This window comes from Hypanus sabinus, chromosome 19, assembly GCF_030144855.1.
Source record: "Hypanus sabinus isolate sHypSab1 chromosome 19, sHypSab1.hap1, whole genome shotgun sequence".
Taxonomy (NCBI): domain Eukaryota; kingdom Metazoa; phylum Chordata; class Chondrichthyes; order Myliobatiformes; family Dasyatidae; genus Hypanus; species Hypanus sabinus.
The window spans coordinates 13769911-13787712 of NC_082724.1; the positions used below are offsets into that span (position 1 = coordinate 13769911).

The 17802-nt window shown below is 40.5% G+C and overlaps 1 long non-coding RNA gene across 3 annotated transcripts in view; it reads left to right on the plus strand.

Annotated features, from left to right (window-relative positions):
- Positions 1–728: 728 nt before the first annotated feature.
- Positions 729–17802, plus strand: part of LOC132377738 (uncharacterized) — a 134193-nt gene continuing 117119 nt past the window's right edge. Inside the window, exons 1-3 of one of the 3 annotated variants that reach the window (XR_009506750.1) lie at positions 729–917; positions 10945–11116; positions 13011–13097. This is a non-coding gene — a long non-coding RNA (uncharacterized LOC132377738). Of the gene's footprint in view, positions 918–6673; positions 7898–9358; positions 9498–10944; positions 11117–13010; positions 13098–17802 lie in introns of those variants that run through there. The other 2 variants (XR_009506752.1, XR_009506751.1) reach the window with 2 other exon arrangements.

The window sequence follows — 17802 nt, forward strand, 5'->3', positions numbered from 1 at the left end:
TCCTGACTATGTGAAGTCTGTTGGTTAGGATGTCCAGCACCCAGTTGCACAGTGGGTGCATTTAGACCGAGGAGTGAGAGTTTCTTCACCAAGGACTGTGAGAACTTATAAGAATCTCCTGGCATCAGAAGTAATTCATTTCTCAATTAAGTTGACTAAAGTAGATTATCTGTACATTATTAAATGGTACAACTTCTATATATCACAGAAGTATGGATCCAATTTTAACATCTCCCTTGTTATAAGTGGAACTAACATTGACCTAATTTTCATTTGGGGAACTGATAATGAATCCACGTATCCAAAAATGTGATGTAGCCATTACATATAAGTTGCACTGTAATAAATATGACTCTACATGTACCTTGGGAGCTAATTGTACTACGTGGTACGACCTTTGATACATTATTGCATCAGCCATCGCTGATGAGATTTGATCATCTTCAATAAAGGATGTTTTTTTTTGGTACCTTTATCCTCCTTGCTTGAATTGGTGAACTTCAATGTGAAAAAGGCTACTAGGAGTTGATGTGGTATGCAAAATAGTTTTTGTATTTCCTACGAAAGTGACTACATTTTATTGGTTACAAAGGACCTTGGTTGTGAGGTCTTCAACTGCTGCACTCTTCTAAAAGATACTGCAATTAATTTATTACTTATTCATAAGTACTATATACTTTGTCAGATTTTGAGTTTGGATTAAAGAATTCTTAAGTGTGATTTAGATAATAGATTTAGTTGCATGTATGAATAACGTGGTTTGTGACCACAGGAACAAATTCCATGGTCCAAAGATCAGCTTTAGTTTGAATGATCTCAGAGACTAATACCTTTGCAGAATGTTATTTTCCCTCTCTGCTTAAATATTTATTTTATGCAGTGGCTATGAATAGAAAAGCTCTTTTTGTTACATTGTGGTAAGTATGAATTTTATTAGATACAGGTATACTGTTGAATAGAGGTAGATTTAGAAATAGAATGTTCAATTTACCACCACTGTCTGTAAAGAGTTTGTATGTTCCATCCATTCTATCTTCCACGTGCTCCAATTTCCTCCCACACTCCAAAGATGTACAGGTTAGTAGTTTAATTGATGAGATGGATGTAATTGGACGGCATGGGCTCATGGGACTAAAGACCCTGTTACCATGCCTTATCTCTAAATAAATTTGAAGTGTCCCAGGAATTGATACTTCATTGTTCTTATTCCAGCTTTCAAATGTCTCTCTGAAGATACATGTGACTATGAAAAATTATCTTAAAGGCATAGATGCCCTGCAACTCTAATACAGCAAAAAAAAATCATGCAAGCTATCAATTTGGGACAAAATTAAAAATTCCACCTTCCAAAGATTTTGCAGTGAAGTGTGCATCTGATCACTTGGAGAATTTTAACTTAGTTCCACTGATAATTCTGCTTGCTAGAGCCCCACTGGTTGAATGTTTGCCTTTTTCTCAGCTCACCTGGTTGGGCCTTTGGGTTTTCTGATCATAAAAATCCAAGTTAACCACACAAAGTCTATGTTGGTTTGTGAAAGGGAAATCATAGTTGACCAACTATTGTTTTTTGATGATGTGACACATGCTGTGAATGAAGGGGGAACCAGCAGATGTATTAAACTTTGCTTTGCAGTTTGTATAAGATACCACAAGAAAGGTTATTGCTGAAGATAAAAGCTTACGGTGTGGGTGGCAACATATTGAGGTGGATCAAAGATTGGATGAATGACAGGAAACAGAAAGTAGACATGCCGATCTGACAGCTTCCTCGTGTGCCAAGATGAGGCCTGTCTCGGGGTGGAGGTGCAACACCTTGTATTCCATCTGGGTAGCCTCCAACCTGATAACATGAATATTGATTTCTCTTTTCAGGAATAAAAAAATTCCCTCTTCCTCCCCTCTTCTTCTGTTCCCACTCTAGCCTCTTAACTCTTCTCACCTGCCCATCACCTTCTCCTGGGTTCCCTCCTCCTTCACTTTCTCCAACGGTCCACTCTTCTGTCCTATCAGATTCCTTCCTCTTCAGCCCTTTACATTTCCTACCCATCTAACTTCACTTGCTAGCTATCCACCTTCCCTTCCCCTCACCTTTTTATTCTGGCAATATCCCCCTTCTTTCCAGTCTTGAAGAAAGATCTCAGCCTGAAACATTGACTGTTTATTCATTTCCATGGATGCTGCCTGATCTGCTGAGTTCCTCCAGCATTGCTATAAATAGATTCTTTTCTGGTTGGTAAAATGTATCAACTATTAAACTACAAGGATCAGTGTTGGAGTCATTATTTTTACAAAGTTTATATTATGATCTAGATGAAGGTAACAAGGTGATGGCTGCTTAAACGTTGATCACATAAAGATAGGTAGGAAGGTAAGAGGTGATCAGTAGGCTACAAAGGGACATAGACAGTTTAAAGGACAAACAAGAGAAAATTTGGAAATGCTGGAAATTCAAGCAACACACACAAAATGCTGGAGGAAGTCAGCAGGCCAGGCAGCATCTATGAAAAAGAATAAACAGTCAATGTCTCAGGCCGAGACCCTTCATCAGAGCAGATTAGTTCTGATGAAGGGTCTCGGCCTGAAACGTTGACAGTTTACACTTTTCCATAGATGCTGCCTGGCCTGCTGACTTCCTCCAGCATTTTGTGTGTGTTGCTCGGACAGTTTAAGTTGAGTGGGGGAAAAAATCATCTTGCAAATGGGTACATTGTGGGAAAATATAAAGCTGTCTGTTTTGCTCAGATTTAAAGAAAAGCCTATATTCTAAATGGAGAGAGATTGCAGAGTTGTGAGATACAAGGGATCTGATGTCCTTGGGTATGACTTACACTTGGCTAGTATGCAGCAAGTATGAGGTATTTTTATTTAGCAATACAGGGTGGAGTAGGCCCTTCTTGACCTTTGAACCACACCATCCCAGCTACCCCCAACAAACTTTGATGAACCAAAACCTAGTAACAGCACAGCTTACAAGGGTCAATTAATGTACTCAGTACATATTAGGAATATATTAGCATATTGGGAAAGAGTTAACAGTATGGTGTTGTTCATAGGGAAGTGGTTTAAAGACAAACTGAAGGAGATGATTTTTCAGTTATGTAGAGCTTTGTGAGACCACATATGGAGTGCTCTGTGAATTTTTGATCTGCACTTTTATAGAAAGGTCTAGAAAAGATTTACTTGACTAATATCTTAGTAAGCAAATAACTTCATGAGGGAAGTTTGGACAGATCAAACTTTATTCTGCTGGAATTTAAACAAGTGTAACTTGAATGAAGCATTTAAGGTATCATAAGCTTTTGACAGGAGAATGTTTCATTTATGGGGAAACTAGAATTAGTGGTCACTATTTAAAAATAAGGTCTTGCATATTGAAGTCAGAGATGAGGGGATTTCTTAGTTTAGGAAGGTTGAGAGTCTGAGGAACCTAGGAACTAGGGGGAATGAAGGATTACAGGGAAAAGGCACGTAGTTGGAGATGAGTCCATGACCAGATCAGCCATGATCTTATTGAATGGCGGAGCAGGCTTGACGGGCCAGATGGCCTACTCCTGCTCCTATTTCTTATGTTCTTATTAACTCTCATTATTAATGGATCATGGAAGCAAACTCTAGGAATATATTTAAGGCCACAAAGATAGACTCTTGGCAAGCAAAGGGCTGAAAGGGTGGATGGAAATGTGAAGTTCAGATTTCAGTCAGATCATCTAAAGTCCTCTTCAATGGCAGAACTGATTCATGTACTTATATGCGCATATGTTCATAGATGCCTTGTTCATACACAACGTGCATCAACCATAGTCACTTACTGACTGGAAATGTTGGATCATTGGGTTGAATGGGATCATTGGGTGACAAGAGGGCGTATAGGAGTGAGATATGTCAACTAGTGGAGTGGTGTTGCAGTAACAACCTGGCACTCAACATCAGTAAGACAAAAGAGTTGATTGTGGACTTCAGGCAGGGTAAGACGAAGGAACACATACCAATCCTGATAGAGGGATCGGAAGTGGAGAGAGTGAGCAGCTTCAAGTTCCTGGGTGTCAAGATCTCTGAAGATCTAACCTGGTCCCAACATATCGATGTAATTATGAAGAAGGCAAGATAGTGGCTATAATTTATTATGAGTTTGAAGAGATTTGGCATGTCAACAAATACACTCAGAACCTGGAGCGCATTCTGATAGGCTGCATCACGGTCTGGCATGGAGGGGCTACTGCATAGGACCAAAAGAAGCTGCAGCTTGTAAATCTAGTCAGCTCCATCTTGGGTACTAGCTTATAAAGTACCCCGGACAGCTTCCAGGAGCGGTGTCTCAGAAAGGCAGCGTCTATTATTAAGGACCTCCAGCACCCAGGGCAGAACTTTTAGAAACATATAGAAAATCTACAGCACAATACAGACCCTTTGGCCCACAAAGCTGTGCCGAACATGTCCCCACCTTAGAAATTACTAGGCTTACCTATAGCCCTCTATTTTACTCAGCTCCATGTACCATTTACTAAGCTCCATTTTCTCATTGTTACCATCAGGTAGGAGGTACAGAAGCCTGAAGGCACACACTCAGCGATTCAGGAACAGCTTCTTCCCCTCTGCCATCCAATTCCTAAATGGACATTGAACCCTTGGACACTACCTCATTTCTTTTAAATATACAGTATTACTGTTTTTGCACGTTTTTTAAAAATCTATTCAGTATACGTAATTGATTTACTTGTTTATTTATTATTATTATTATTTTATTATTTTTTTCTCTCTGCTATGCTATGTATTGCATTGAACTGCTGCTGCTAAGTTAACAAATTTTGCGTCACACGCCGGTGATAATAAACCTGATTCTGTTTCTGCACTCTTGAGTGTGAGTCCATGGATGGCGTCCTAGCAGTCTGAACAAGAGTGATTGGTTGTCCCATTGTATCCAAGGGTGACAGTTAGATTTGTGCAGTTCTGTTGTGTGGTGGCCGCTGAGTCCAAGTTGTGAGTGACACAGACGTCCACAGTAAGGAAATGAAAACTGTGCTGGATCTGGGAGTGGAGTCATTGCGATTGCCTTCCCTTTTTGTCTGGAAATGAGTAGTACTGCTCAGCGTCTCTCTTCCAGGTGGTTGCGAGCAGTTCTAACCGAGGCTCACCAGCCACTCTGGTCTTGCACACTCTGTTCCAGCCGTTTTGTACAAGCCCAGCGTGTGTGATATTAGCTTTCATTGCAGTACTTGACTCTCTTACAGGGCCTGCCTCAATTCCTCTTGGCCAGCAAACACTCACCATGTAGCAGCCTCTCGGGGATTCAGGAATCCTTCATGCTTATGACATGCCGAAGCTGTACTTTTTCAATCACGATCTCAAAGCTCATGGCCACTGCCCTATCTAGGAACCCTAGGTATGTGACTCCATCCTGCCAACAGATGCCAAGTACTGCTGTCAGACTATGGCATATGGAACCCCCCCCAGCACTTTGAGGTATATGTTTCTCCATACAGGAGACTGCTGAGGACAACAGCTTCGTACATCTGTAGCTTTGTGGCCAAGCCGATGCTGTGCTGGTTCAACACAATACGTATGTATGCAATGCCACATCAACTGATGACATTACTTGCAGAGCTTCTGAAAACTGTAACAGCTCCAACATCTTGCGTCTTTTTACAATTTTCCAACGCAGTGCCTGCCAGCTTACCCAACATCAAGTAAAATATCTCCACCCCAACCATTCTCTTAACATAGCAGGCACTGAAGCCAATTGCTAACTGAACTCAGAGCTGTGACTGCAGCTCCAGCTGATTGATACCGTATTAAGTTACACACCAGATATGTAACCTCACATGCTCCCCTTCATACTTGGCACAGCTTTTCATTGAGTTCCCTGTCAAGGAAATCTCAAACTTTTTTTTTTCTCAGCTGAAGTCTCATTTTGAAGCAACTCCTGCAAAAAAAGGAAGGTTGAAGAAATTAACCCTGCGGTGCTCTGAGGTCACAGATGGAAAAAATGTTTTAACAGTTACTCACCAATTGGAAACAAAGAGGTTTTGTCAACTCAGCTAAGTTAAGTTCCAACTCACCAGAAACTGTTGCTTGAATATTAACCAAAGGAAATGACTCAGAAAAATAATAATAAATCACATCACTGGTGTAAATGGGAAGCCAGAGAGTGGCTGGAACTCACAGTAACAAGGCACAAGGTCCCAGAAGTGTAAAAATAAACAGCGGGATATTGCTGTTGGTACTTTCCAATTTATTTAATGATGTATCATGAGCAAAGCTAAGGGCAAACCCATTCAATTAATGTATATTTTTTGGAGCATAGGTTTCTTTGCTTGGTTTTGGATGAAATGATTTGGTACAAGCTATGAGAAATGTTGTGGCTTTGCAAAACAGCCACAGCTGAAATCTGAAGTTAAGTCTTAGCCTGACACTACACTTAAGTAGCCAAGACTTCCCAAGAGACCTTTTTCCTCCACTTTGCTCGGCGACCAGTTGTGAGCTATGCACCCAATTTTCCTTTTAAATTTAATGCCATTGACTTTAGTCTTTACATCCTTCACATACATGAGGAGTAAAAATCTTTACGTTATGTCTTTGTCTGAATATGCAGATGGAGACCACCAGACTTATGTGTGAATGTACTTTTGTACTGAATTTTTAAAAAAATGAAATTAATAACAATAATAATGCCAGACAGACAATCTCTGAAGAGTATTGATAATGGCTGGGGTAACCCATCTTGTAAAGACGCTGCCCAAAAGAAGGCAATTGCAAACCTCTTCTGTAGATACATTTGCCAAGAACAATCATGGTCGTGAGACCGTGATCACCCACATCATATGACATGATACATAATGGTCTTGATAATGATGTATACCTTATACAACCTTGAGATACATCTGAATTTCAGATAACCAGCCCTTCCAGTTTGCATCAGAACTGACAAATTAGTGTGGTAGCTGTCTGTAAACAGTGAAGATGAATAGCAATGCATTCCCTACCCTGCACCTATTTCGTGAACTGGTTTTCCCTAGCTGGCTCCAAGATGTCACTGTGGAAGTCAATCTTCACGACACTGAATAGTCAGAGAAGGAATTCCTGACCACCCAACAGTGTTGTTGGTAACTTCCAAAGACATGGCAAAGCATCATCACACATTATAATCCAGTGTCACTCAAGTCTTCAAAACATAAATTTGAGGAATTTTACAGATGCTGGAGATCCGGAGTAATACACACAAAATGTTGGAAAAACTCAACAAGTCAGGCAGTATCTATGGAACTGGGTAAACAGTCAACATTTCAAGCTGAGAGCTTTCTTCAGGACTGAGAAGAAAGGGGGAAGAAGCCAGAATGAAAAGGTCAAGGGGGTGGGTGGAATAAGGGGAAGGAGGCTAGTGTGAAAGTGATAGGTGAAGCCAGGTGGGTGGGAAAGGTCAAGCTGGAGATGAAGGAATCTTTTAGGAGAGGAGAATGGACCGTAGAAGAAAGGGAAGGAGGGGAAGTCATAAGAAAGGTGAGAAGAGGTAAAAGGTCAGAGTGGGGAACAGAGGAAAGGGGAAGGAGGAAAATTTAGTTACCAGAAGGTGAAATCGATATTCATGTTATTGGGTTGAAGGTTACCAGATGGAATATAAGGTGTTACTCCTCCACCCTGATGGTAGCCTCATCTTGGCACAAGAGGAGGCCATGGACTGACATGTCAGAACAGGAATGGGAATAGGAATGAAAATGCTTGGCCACCAGGAAATCCGGCTTGTGGCATACGGTGTGGAGGTACTTGGTGAAACAGATCTCCAACTTAAGACAAGTCTCACCAATGTAGAGAAGGCCGCATTGGGGGCACCGGACACAATAGACAACCCTAGATGTTTCACAGGTGAAGTGTTGGGGCCCTGAATGGAGGTGAGAAGGTGGAGGTGAGTCTTGGAAGGTGCTAGCCTATTCAAAGGTATGTCATGATGATCTTCAATTTATCTTTGTGATATAGGCAATCAGAGCCACACACAGAATTGATCCGTTCAGTCATTGTTGATATTAAGCTTAGAGTACATTAGATGTCAAAGTGCCAAGATATCCCAAAATCAAGTTCTGTTTTGGTGAAGCTTATAGTTTAAAACCCAACCATTTTATACCGATGCTACAGATCTGGATCACGTTGACTCCATACACTGCCTTGAGATCAATTTTCTTGTAGGAATTCACAGTAGAACAAAGAAATACGATAGAATCAATGAAAAACTACACACAGATAATGACTGCCTCTGTGTAAAAGAAGACAAACTGCAAATAAAAATAAATAAACAAACAAGTAAATCAGAATCGGAATCAGGTTTAATATCATTGGCATAGGTCGTGAGATTTGCTAACTTTATGGCAACAGTACAATGAAATACATGATAAATAGATATAGAGAAAAAAACTGAGTCATATTAAGTATATGTATGCCTATTAAATGGTTAGGCTAAAATAAGTAGTTCAAAAGAAAACAGAAATGAAAAGGTAACACACACAAAATGCTGGTAGAACGCAGCAGGCCAGGCAGCATCTATAGGGAGAAGCACTGTCGACATTTTGGGCCGAGACCCTTCGTCAGGACTAACCAAAAGAAAAGATAGTAAGAGATTTGAAAGTAGGAGGGGGAAGGGGAGGGGGAAATGATAGGAGAAGACCGGAGGGGGTGGGATGAAGCTGAGCTGGAAAGTTGATTGGCAAAAGGGATACAGAGCTGGAGAAGTTAAAGGATTATGGGACGGGAGGCCTGGGGAGAAAGAAAGGGGGAGGGGAGCACCAGAGGGAGATGGAGAACAGGCAAAGAGTGATGGGCAGAGAGAGAAAAAAAAGGAGGTGGGGAAAAAGAAATAAATCAGGGATGGGTAAGAAGGGGAGGAGGGGCATTAACGGAAGTTGGAGAAGTCAATGTTCATGCCATCAGGTTGGAGGCTAAGGTGTTGTTCCTCCAACCTGAGTGTGGCTTGGTAGTATTCAAGGGTTCAATGTTCATTTAGAGGGGAAGAAGCTGTTCCTGAATTGTTGAGTGTGTGTGTTCAGGCTTCTGTACCTCCTTCCTGATGATAACAATCAGAAGAGGGCATGACTTGGCTGATGTAGGTCTTTAATGAAGGATGCCACGTTTCTAAGGCACTGCTCCTTCAAGGTGTCTTGGATACTACAGAGGCTAGTGCCCAAGATGCAGCTGATGAAATAAATAAATCAATCAATTAAAGAATAAATAAACAAACAAGTAAATACATGCATTCATGAGTACTGAAGAAATGAGTTGTAGAGTCCTGGAAAGTGAATCCGTAGGTTATGGAATCAGTTCAGTGCTGAGGTTGTTCGTGCTGGTTCAGGAGCCTGATGGCTGAAGGGTAATAACTGTTTTTGAACCTGATAGTGTGGGACTTCCCGCCTGATGGCATCAGCAAGAAGAGAGCATGAGCTGGATGGTCAGGCAAAACCTATGAAGACAGGAAAGGAGTAAATGCTTCAGGCCAATGTCCATTCACTAAGGACTAGGTAAAGTCAGATTGACTGTAGTTTTAAGATGAATAGAAAACAAAGGATCACAGAGAACATAAAAATTGATCTTTTAAATGCAACAAATGTTAAATAAGTTTGTTGAAAGAAGTTGTTTAAGAGATTAATGAAGAAAGATAGCTCTGCAGTTACTATAAATAGAAGGTGAATAATTGTTTGAAATTAACAAGAGAAATATATAATAATAACTTTATATAACACCTTTCATACAGTAAGATGCAGGCTCAAAGTGCTTTACATAGATTGTAAAGATAAATTAATATAGTCATAAAATTACAAGACAAAATTAAAAATCATAAGAAAATACAAACATTATATAGAATGGAGTGTAACTGAATATACCAAATTATATAAATGTAATCAACACACTGGAAATGTGAAAGAAAAAGACTGAAATTGCTCATTAACTATAATTGTTTAACTTAGCATTGGGTTCAAAGGAATGTAATGAGCCTGTTCAGATGAAAATTGAAAATGTTCATCATTTGGCCTTCATTATAATTGATAAAATCATATCTTATTTACTCACTGATTGGAAGCCCACCCAAAGCTGCTGTCAGTTCCTGTCCTATGTTGTAATTAGCTCCATTCACACCCAGCCTGCAGCAATGTGTCACAGCAGATCAAAGTAACCTACTGCGGATGTTGGAAATCTTAAGTATTAACAGGAATTGTTCAGGAAATTAGGCAATATCTGTGGAGAAATAAACCAAATTAACAGCCGATATTTTGCTGAGATTTCCTTGCAGCCTTCACCTGCCAATGAGATGTCCATTCTCTCTGCACTTGCCTTCTACCTATCCATGAAGGAGAACTTGCTTTCTGGGGCCCTAATTAGTTAGTGCCAATTTGATCAGTTGAAGTGGATGGGTCATAAAATCGTTGAGAACATTTTTTGGCTGACAGCAAATCCAATCTGCCTGCTGTCAAACCTGTTAGGCTGCTTCAATGTTTCTTAATCTTTTTGACACTGTTAAAAGTAAAATAATCAATTACTATGAAATCAGGAAGAACTAATCTTATTTGTTTCTAAGAATTTATTTAGACATACAGTGTGAAGCAGGCCCTTCCAGCCCTTTAAACCACACCACCTAGCAAATCCACGACTTAATCCTATCCTAAACACGAGACAATTTACAATGCCCTATTAACCTACCAATTTATACATCTCTGGACTCTGGGAGAAAACAGGAGCACCCAGAGGAAACCCACATGGTCATGGGGAGACCCTACAAACTCTTTACAGGCATCGGTGGGAACTGAACCTGGGTCTCCGGTACTGTAAAGCATTGTGCTAACCATTAGACTAGTGTTAACCACTATCTAAAATAAGTTGGACTAAAATATAAGATGCAATCATTTTTTAAATGTTTTAAAGTATTATTATAGATGACAATAATTTGTGAAAATGTGATTTACCTTTCAGTTGATTTTACTCCACTGCCATCAAATGTGTGGGCTTGAGGTAAATTTGCCAGGTCCGAAGAAGAGGTGCAGGCAGATTTCCCCATCTTGAGTTCTCGGGAGTTCCAGCAAATTGGTGGTTTGCCTCTGCAGAGGAGGATGGCGGTGACCAATCGTCTGGCAAGAATCTGCCAGTAAGTTTGGGACTTCCCACTTCCAGCCACAAACCTGCTCAAACTCTAAACTTGAAAATCAGCTGATGAAACTGTAAATGATGGAAATATGTGGGGGTGGGTGGGGGGGAGAATCACCTGAATACGTCAGGCAGCAACTGAGGAAACAGTGTTAACTTATCAGATTGAAGATACCCCCCCCCCATCAGAAACACTGGTTAATCCCATCGTCCCTGCCACTCTGTAACATAAAGCCAATCTGTTTTCTCGCTTTCCCAGTTCTGATGAAAATTCTTTGACCTGAAAGGTCAACTTTGTCCCTCTTTTCACAGATGCTGCCTGACCTGTTGAGTACTTCAGACATTTAACTGTTTTTATTTCACAAATCCTAAACTAGCTCAGAAGTCAGAAGTGTCGCCCATTTGGAATGTTATGCCACAAGTAACTAGTACCATTCTTCTTTATTCAGTATCTTTTGAGTGCTTGCATTAGAAGTTGTTGGAAATATGAGACCCAAATTGCTCGGAGCTCAAGTGGATCAAAAACATTGGGAAACTTCTATAGATGTTCTATAGAAACTTTTAGAAACCCAGATAAGGGTGAAATGGTTCATTTTGGTAGATTAAATATGATGGTAGAATATAGTATTAATGGTCAGACTCTTGGCAGTGTGGAAGATCAGAGGGATCTTGGGGTCCAAGTCCATAGGACGCTTAAAGCAGCTGCGCAGGTTGACTCTGTGGTTAAGAAGGCATACGGTGCATTGGCCTTCATCAATCATGGAATTGAATTTAGGAGTCAAGAGGTAATGTTGCAGCTATATAGGACCCTAGTCAGAACCCACTTGGAGTACTGTGCTCAGTTCTGGTCGCCTCACTACAGGAAGGATGTGGAAGCCATAGAAAGGGTGCAGAGGAGATTTACAAGGATGTTGCCTGGATTGGGGAGCATGCCTTATGAGAATAGGTTGAGTGAACTTGGCCTTTTCTCCTTAGAGCGACGGAGGATGAGAGGTGACCTGATAGAGGTGTATAAGATGATGAGAGGCATTGATTGTGTGGATAGTCAGAGGCTTTTTCACAGGGCTGAAATGATTGCCACAGAAGACGCAAAGTGCTAGGGAGTAGGTACAGAGGAGATGTCAGGGGTAAGTTTTTTACTGAGAGAGTGGTGAGTGCATAGAATGGGCTGCCAGCAACGGTGGTGGCCGCAGATCAATAGGGTCTTTTAAGATCCTTTTGGATAGGTACATGGAGCTTAGAAAAATAGAGGGCTATAGGTAAGCCTAGTAATTTCTAAGGTTGGGACATGTTCGGTACAGCTTTGTGGGCCGAAGGGCCTGTATTATGCTGTAGGTTTTCTATGTTTCTATATATGGTATAAAGTGTTTTGACTGGCTGCATTACGGCCTGGTATGGGAACACCAATTTCTTTGAGTAGAAAACCTGACAAAACGTAGTGGATTCAGCCCTGCACATCACAGGCAAAGCCCTAGCAAACATTGAGCACGTCTACATGAAGTAAAAAAGCAGCATCCATCATGAAAGATCCTCACCTCCCAGGCCTTGCTCTTTTCTCGCTGCTGCCACCAGGGTAAAAGATACAAAAACAGTTACTACCCCTCAATAATCAATCTCTTGACCAAAAGGGGATAACTACACTCATTCTATTTCTGGTGTTCCACAACCGATGGCCTCACTTTAAGGACTCTTTATCTTGTTATTTCATGCTCTCATTATTTATTGCCTTTATTCATATCTGCATTTGCACAGTTTGTTGTTCATTGATCCTATTTACAGTTATACTGTTCTATAGATTTGTTAAGTATGGTAGCAGGAAAAAGAATCTCGGGGATGTATGTGGTGTCATGTATGTACTCTGATAATAAGTTTTACTTTGAACTTTGGATTATCAGGGGCCAATATGAACAGGACAAGCAACGTCTGTTTTGCCAGTCTGATTGAAGAATTGACAGGGAACCAAGTAGTTTGAACCACAAAATGTAAGTTGGAATAAGGTGCATTACTGTGCAAAAGACTTGGGCACATATATAGAGATAGGGTGCCTAAGGCTTTTGCACAGTACTTTATTTGTCAACAAGGAGCAGAGAGAAAGTTTGTAAATCTAGTGAGAGCAAAGGATGTTGGGAATGGTGTGGGTGGAGCATCAAGGAAGGGGTGTGGGACAGGTGGCAGAGGAGTGCCGGGATTTGGGGGGTGGCATAGGTGCAGGCAATTTCAACCTTGAGACCCCAGTCAGGGTCATTTGATTCCAAACAATTGGTTTATTGATCATTACAGAATGTCTCTCTGGTACTTCCCACTCTCTATGCTCTCTCTTCTCCTTTTACCAACCATGATTTCCCTCTCCCTGCCTCATTCCCACTCTTAGTCCACAAGAGAATCAGGTTTATCATCACTCACATATGTCATGAAATTTGTTTTTCTTTTGCAGCAGTACAGTGCAATACATAAAATATTACAGAACTGTGCAAAAGTCTTGGACACCCTCGCTATGTATGTGTGCACAGTCTTGTGGTCTCTGTCAATGGACAGGAATTGAAACATTAAAAGTGAAAGAAAGATTGAATGAAGGGAAGAGAAAAAGAAAGAGGAAACATGCAAGAATGCACAGTTCAGATTTTTAAAAAACGAACTCAAACAAAATGAAATCCTAAAGGAATAAAGCCTCATTCTTGTAAAAGTTGATTTATGATGTCCAGTTGCTGGAATTTATAATGACCCATTGAGCTATTAAAAATGGTACGTGGGTTGAAATGGGCATGCCTCCACCAACAAGCAACAATCCATGTTGATTGTTAACAATAACTATGCTTCAAATCTGACAAACTTTTCAGGATATGGTCATGTGACAAACTGCTCTCTGGGTTACAACACTTTTGATAGTAAGATCCAGAGGCAGTCTGTTATAAACAAAGACTTCTTAGCACTATGACCTCTTCAAAACCAACCCCCTGTGTATAAGTCTGCACAATCTACATTCAGCCTAGATGGCAGTGAAGAATACAATGAAAATGCTTGCTCCAGAGCAGTGGTTCCCAACCTGGGGTCCATGAACCCTTCAGTTAATGGTAAGATCCGTGACATAAGATGGTTGGGCATCCCTTTTTTAGAGGCTGTTTGTGTCTACAGGTACTGCATAATCCTCCGTGCCTTTGTATGATAATCCAGAGTTTGAAGAGGAGCTGCATGCCGAGAAGTACAATTTACGGATTATCATCTTAACCATGAACTTGCCCTCACTGTGAGGGTGACAGGATGGAAATACATCTGTACCAAAGTAGGTGTAAGGTGCTCCTTCCCTTCGCTAGGCTGCAGGTTAGGCCTGGGCAAGGTGTAACACCTGCTTAGCCCTCCGATCAGGGTCACCTGAAGCCATAGGATGAGGTGGTGAATGGTCATACAAGCAGCCGGTGCATATCGCAAGTTCCTGCTTGTGTGACCAAAGACAACAAGCAGACAATCTCTGAAGAGTATTGATAACGGCTGGGGTCACCTATCTTGTAACGACAATGCCCAGAACCTCTTCTGTAGAAAAAAATTGGCAAGAGCAATCATGGTTATGGAAAGACCATGATCAGCCAGGTCATACAACATGGCACATGACAAACGAATGCCCTCATTGTCCGTTTAATGTAGCCTCTGTTATTCTTCTACTTTGTTGCCTGACCTGATATGTGTTCCAAGCATTTTCTGATTTTGGACCAGAGTGAATGTTGTTTATTTCACCCATTTATCACATCACTAACTGGTTCTACCACGCACAAAGACAATAAAGCTCGTCAGCGTTATGATCTAATTTGCTGATCACTGAAATAATAACTGCACAAGTTCTGTCAGCTGACTTAGTTAATGGCAATTATGGAGATGTTTATTTCCTCTGATAAGAGATAATTTGAGCAATCGTTATGACCTGTCATGCTGGTGGTTATCTCTTACCTCTCAAGCTAGCTAACAGCCTGGCTTTTATTTCAAAGCTCTTCCTTTCATTTCAGAGTTTGCCAAATCCTGAGTCATTGACAAATGTAGTGATCACACACCAGTGTTAGAAGTCATATTGATTGGAAAATGAGTTAATTGGCAAGAACGGCCCATTGAATTGAGAACACTGCTCCACTACCTATTGATGTGCATTATGGCATTCTGAGAATCACGGTGCTTACTGCCAACATTGTGTCAGCCCATCAGATTGAGGTGGGGCAGGGTGCTTGATTGCAGGGCGTTTGACTCTACTTGTATTGTTCAGCAAATAAAGTCAATTTCCTTTGTAAACAGTCTATTTAAAGAGAAGAGGAAACAAACCATGTCAGCTTCACCCAATAAAAGCAGGATAATTCTCCAATAAAATGCCATGAACGATGGATCATTACACATAATTATGTACATAAAATCGTTCCCAGCAGTAGAGTTATCAGCGAGCTTACAAACAGAAGAGGGAAAATGCTGGAGACAGCCACCACACCAAGCATGGAGAGAAAAAAAACAGAGCCAATAGTTCAGGATGATGACCTTTCATCAAAGTTCAAAGTTCAAAATAAATTTAATATCCAAGTATATGCCACCATACACTATCTTGAGATGCATTTTTGCAAGCTTTCACAGGAGAGCATTGAAATACAATAGAATCAGTGAAAAACTACACACAAAGACTGACAAACAGCCAATGTGCAAACACATAAATAATAAATAAATAGATAAATAGACAAATAAGTTAGTAGATAGAAAGATAGATAGATTTTAAAAAACTAAAAGCATGCGTTGAAGAGTCCTTGAAAGTGAGTCCATTGTTTGTGGCATCAGTCCAGTGTTGAAGTGAGTGATGTTATCCAGGTTGGTTGAGCCTGATGGTTGATGAATTATTGTCTCATTATAACTCTCCCTAAGCTGCCTTGATTGATAAGCAAATTCCTCGACAGTATTTACTCTGATTGGCTACGGGTTATTTTTAAATATATTTTAGAACATAAGGCCATAAGACATAGGAGGAGAATTTGGCCATTTGGCCCATCGAGTCTGTTTCTCCATTCAATCATGGCTAATCCTTTTTTTTCTTCTCCATTTCCCGGCCTTCTCCCTCTAACTTTTGATGCCATGTCCAATCAAGAACCTAGCTGTGTGTGGCAACAAATTCCACAAATTCACTACCCTCTGGCTAAAGAAATTTCTCTGAATCTCTGTTTTGAATGGATGCCTCTCTATCCTGAGGCTATGCCCTCTTGTCCTAGACTCTGCTACCATGGAAACATCCTTTCCACATCAACTCCGTCTAGGCCTTTCGACATTCGAAAGGTTTCAATGAGATCCTCCCTCATCCTTCTAAATTGCAATGAATACAGTTTCAGAACCTTCAAACGTTCCTCATATAGTAACACTTTCAAGCTGGGAATTATCCTTGTGGACCTCCACAATTTGTTTAAGAAGTGTGGGCTCTGCTGAAATGTGGGCATCCTGAAATGCCAATTTTTAAAATTTCCTGTTTTCTTTAATATCTTGAACTTAACTCCTGCACTGTCATAATAGTTTGCACTCTCTCAATTCTGTATCAATGACCCAGCTTCCAGAAGCTAGTTCAATAACTTAGCCACTGGATTGTCTCTAAACTTTGAGAACTCATCAGCTTTTGGAGCTTTTGATTTGGGTGAAGTCAGCAAGGACAGAAAAAAATTGTGTTGAAAATCCGAAGCATTTTATCTAAATGTTCATTTATCCAGATTTACAGTTATTTTTTAAACAAGTGTATGTATTTCTAAACACGGACATGTGAACCAGCAAGCATTAGGCAAAATTTTAAGTACAACTTTCTTCAAGTAACAATGCTTGTACTTCTGGTCCGCACTGCAGTATAAAGTGGAAACTTTTCTAGTTTGAGTAATACAGTTGAAGATACATTTATCACCAAAAAATGGGAGTTTAACACATACAGTACTCTCAACCCACTGCCTCTGGCCTATCCAATTTTAAGACGCAAGCAGAAAAGTTTAAAGTTAACCAATGGTTTGTTAATTATTTTAGGATATTGTGGTCAGTAAATTAGAAGAAACTTACATTCAGAAACTTGTTTTAAAAGCCTTGCAACCAAAGGACCACTTATTTTAAGCCTTCCTGAAAGCCCGAAAAAATGCATAATTAATAAGCTCTCGACAGAGTTTTCTTCAGGTACTTTGCCGCATCAGAGCAGAATCTACCGAATCTCTTGTGTTCACGAGTTGCTGCTCCACTTGTCTTCATGTCTCCCATGTCTTCAAGGTATGCCTATGCTGAGCGAGTTTAAGTCTTCTTTTCGATGGGAATTTGGTGAGGCTGTCTCTCACTGCAAGCTCCTCTGTGATCTCTCCTGCTCTTCGCCCATCTCCTGCCAGCTTGTGCTCCCTTCCTTTGTCATGTTTTGTACCTTTAAAACATTAGACTATTTCAAAGGAAGAGACGAGAGTCCAGGAAAATGGGTCTAACATCGTGTTTTACTTTAAAGGGAGACATGCGCCTATCACGTGGTAGCATGATGACGTCTGCAATTCACATACTTGTACATGTAACCTATAATGAATTATTAAAAGGAACAAAAATGCTAAATCAAATAGATACATATACAAGATGCCTTAAATATTACTAACATATCAAGTACACATTATCCTTAGGATGGTGATGAATATTGGGAGCTCTGGGGCATTTAATGTTACAGTGTTCACT